Source organism: Sarcophilus harrisii, chromosome 1, assembly GCF_902635505.1.
Source record: "Sarcophilus harrisii chromosome 1, mSarHar1.11, whole genome shotgun sequence".
NCBI classification, from domain to species: Eukaryota; Metazoa; Chordata; class Mammalia; order Dasyuromorphia; family Dasyuridae; genus Sarcophilus; species Sarcophilus harrisii.
Window position 1 is genome coordinate 131,307,077 of NC_045426.1, and position 4,321 is coordinate 131,311,397.

The 4,321-nt window shown below is 33.3% G+C and overlaps 1 pseudogene; it reads left to right on the forward strand.

Moving 5' to 3' along the window:
- The first annotated feature begins 309 nt into the window (after positions 1-309).
- On the forward strand, positions 310-808 carry LOC100935207 (annotated as a pseudogene).
- The last annotated feature ends 3,513 nt before the right edge of the window (positions 809-4,321 follow it).

Genomic DNA, 4,321 nt, shown 5'->3' on the forward strand with positions numbered 1-4,321 from the left:
CTACATCTCATTATTTTTATTCTTTTAGCCTTGCACTGATTTTTTTTTAACTCTACCAAATTAATTTTGTGAGCTACTGATTCAGAAACTGCTTTCCACATGAGTAATTAGTAATTTCTTGTATTTTATCATCAAATTGATTGCATTTTTTCCCCCCGTATGATGTTTGCCATGTCTTTGCTTTCTTGAACTGCTTCAAGAAAGTATTCATTTTCCCACTGACCCAGACGAACTATTGCCCTGAATTGGATGGCGGCTCTTCTGGACTCTCCACCTGAGCTTTCTCTGGAGCCCAGAGGCAGCTATGTGATGAAACACTTGCCTTATTTCTGCCTGGGCAAGATGGTGAGGGGCTTTGGATGGGGATCTAAGCAGCTGGACATCCCCACATCTAACTTTCCTGAGCAAGTAGTGGATAATCTTCCACCTCATTTATCTCCTGGAATTTATTATGGTTGGGCTTCTGTTGGAAATGGAGATGTTCATAAAATGGTTTTAAATATAGGATGGAACCCATATTACAAGAATACTAAAAAAAAATCTGTGGAAAATTACATTATACATATCTTCAAAGAAGACTTCTATGGAGAAATCCTTTATATAGTCAGCACTGGCTATATCAGACCAGAAAAGAACTTTAGTTCAGTTGATGCCCTTATTTTTGCAATTCAAGATGATATAGAAGAAGCTAAGAGACAACTGGATTTACCAGAACATTTGAAACTCAAAGAAGATAATTTTTTCCATATTCCAGAAAACAAAATAATGAATGGCCACTGATAAAAAGTCATTGTATTTACTTGTTCATTTTTCCTTTGTATTCCACTACTCTACATCATTGCTGCAGCCTTGTATTTGGTTAATTTAAGAAAAATTTCCCAAGAGCTGTGAATTTATACAATAAAATGTAGTTGCCATTTTAGGCTTAAATTAATGTTACATTAAACTCATCATGGTAGCATTACCAAAAAGGTTCATTTAAAATAGAAAGTATTCATATAGGCATGAAGCTTTTATCCAGTCTACAAACTTTTGTCCTCTTTTATTACTTGTTCCTTTCTAATAGATCTTCCAATACATACATATACAAATATACTATCTGCCCTCCAAAATCACTTTTATAATGACTTCACAGCTTTAAAACATGTTGGTTTCATTTAAAGGATGTTGTTAAAGTCTACATAGAATTTTCTGCCTCCTTATTCTTTGCAATGAAAGTTTTTACCTAAGCTGAAATTATCTTTATAATGATCTTTTAGCTAACTTTATAATAAACACTATAATATAAAATAACCAAGAATCCCATAAAATGGCATTTCTTGTTTCTGTTGGATGAATAGTAATACCAACACTGTCATTTCCTTTATTATCTCTCCAAGGAGAACCTTTAGATCATCCTTCCATTTAGCTCAAATTCCCTTTATTAGTGAAAATGCCAGTGGTTCACTATCTTTAGTATTTCCTCCAGTATTTCAGCCTTGTCACTCAACAAGAATCTCATATTCAGAACTCCGATATTCAAATTAATATGTCAGTAATCTAAAAAATTACTCTTTGTACCTTTTTTGCTATCTCATTATTTCTGTGGATGAATTTACTACATTGGGAACAAATTCAGAAGTTGAAGGAAAGGTTAGACATTTTTTTCTGTATGGCTCCAGAAGTCAAGTACAAAGTAGGACAAAACTTATGTTAAGAACATGAAAATTACAGTGGTGTGAAAATAGCTTGTAAGATAATATCTTCCCTGTCATTGGCAGCATTCAAGTGGAGACTGGATGATAATGTGTTGGACATGTTGTAGATGGGATGATAACATGTTGGGCATGTTGTAGAAAGTATTCTTACTGAATAGTAGTTGGGTTCTATGACTCTGAAATAGTTTCCAACTCTTTTCTCTGAATCCATTGACTAAACTCCATAAACATTCTGGGTCATAAGTTTTAGAGCTTTAGTGATACTAAAATTTTCAAGTTAAGTAATGAAAGTTTCAATCTCTTCATATGGCCCGTTTGTTTTTAAATTGGATCTTAGCTATATTTCTCATGGATAATTCTTTTGTTAGATCATGGACTTGCCAAGTTGAGAGCAAGCTAAAGTTCATCTGGTCCACCCATTTGTGTTTCATGAACTCTTTCTATATTTTTGGCTTAGATTTTAGCTACTTTTTGATCTTTGGTTACTACATAGAGTTTCTATATTCACTTATTCTAGATAACATACATACTGGGTTAGGAGCTCATAGTAACACAAAGTGAAGACTATGGAATGCAGTCTAGACTCTTTGAAAAAAGCTATTGTGATATACATTTTAAAGTATATATTTATATTACTTTCTGTAACCAACGTGTCTCCTCAGATATTCAACATAGAATCAAAGGCTCATCAATAAAGATCAGAACGCAAGTTAAAAATTCAGGTTTTCTGACCTCTAACATTGTCCTTTTATTATTCTCAACTCTTTTCTGTTTCCCATATCTAATCAGATACAAAGATCCATCTATTTTTAACTTGTTACATCTTTCTTTTAAGTCTCTTTATCTTTGACACTTCTACTACTCTGGTATAAATCCTTATTTCCTTATGTCTGGGCTATTATAGTAACCTTTTAGGTGGTCTCTTGAACTCAAGTCTCACTAGTCTAGCCATTACTCATCTCTTAAATTGATTTTCTTAGAGCTCATATTTCACTGTCTTAACTCCTTTCTGCCATGCATTAAAATCCCATGGTTCCCTATTATGTCTAGGAACATATATAAAATCTGATTGGCTTTTAAAAGCCCTTTATAACCTCTCTCCTTTCATCTTTCTAGTCTTTTTACATTTTACTCATTTCGTCTCATCTTTTCTCTTACATATTCTGTGGTTCAGTAACTGGTCTTTCTGTTCTTCCTTTCACAAGACATTTCATTTCTTGACTTTAAGCATTTTCACCAATTGTCCCTCATGCATGGAATTCTTTCCCCTTCTCATCTCCATCTTCTTGCTTCCCCAGCTACCTTCATATCCTAAGTAAAATCCCATATTCCACAAGATGCTTTTTCTAATTCTTCTTAATGCCAGAGACTTCCCTCTAAGTTTATCTTCAATTTATCTTGTATCTCATTTGTATATAACTGTTTGCATGTTGTTTCACCCATTAGATTATGAGCTCCATGAAAATAGGGACTCTCCACCTTCTTTGTATTTCCAGTGCTTAGCAAAATTCTTGACATGTAGCAGCCAAATAAAAATGCTTATTGACATTATTTGAATCTTTCATTAATACTATAAACATTAAATTTTTTTTATTATAGCTTTTTATTTACAAGACATATGCATGGGTAATTTTTCAGCATTGACAATTGCAAAACCTTTGAGTTCTAACTTTTCCCCTCTTTCCCCCCACCACCTCCCCTAGATGGAAGGTAGACCAATATATATTAAATATGTTAAAGCATATAAACATTAAAATTTTGAAAAGAGACCTTATTATAGTAAGAACTGGCATGGGAGTCAGGAATAAGAGGGGTCAAATTGTGCTTCTGACACATATTGTCTGTGTGAATTTACACTAGTTATTTAACCTTTCAGGGATCTATAAGTTGTAGAGAAAGTGATCATCTGTATTTGTAAAGGTTTTCCCACCACAACATATTTTATACCAGTGAAATTGCAGGTCATATCCCTAGACCTATCCCTACAACAAGTCATACTTTAAATTCATTCAATTCACAGGATCCCAGGGCAACATGATTTTTCTATTCAAAAGAATACTAATTGGTAAAGTTTGACAAAGCAATGAATCCTGTCATGAAGAAATAGGTTTTGATTTGTATTTTGGGTAAATAGGAATAATGGATACGTCATCATTACTTAAAAAAAAGCATACTGTCTATTAGTTGGAGAATGGCTGAATAAGTTATGGAATATGAATGTAACAGAATATTATTGTTCCATAAGAAATGAAGAGCCAGCTGATTTCAGAAAATCTTGGAAAGACTTACATGAACTGATTCTGAGTGAAATGCATAGAACCAAGAGAACACTGTACACAATAGCAAGATTACATGATGATCAGCTGTGATGGGCTTGGCTTTTTTCAATAATGAGGTGATTCAAGACAATTCCAATAGACTTGTGATGAAAAGTGCCATCTGTATACAGAAAGAGAGAACTATGTAGAATGAATGTGGAGCAAAATATAGTATTTTCACCACATGGTTTTGTTGTTTGTTTGATGTTATTTTCTCATGTTTTTGTTCCCCGTTTGATTTGATTTTTCTTGAGCCGTACGGTGAATATGGAAATTTGTTTAGAAAAATTGCACGTTTAACTTATA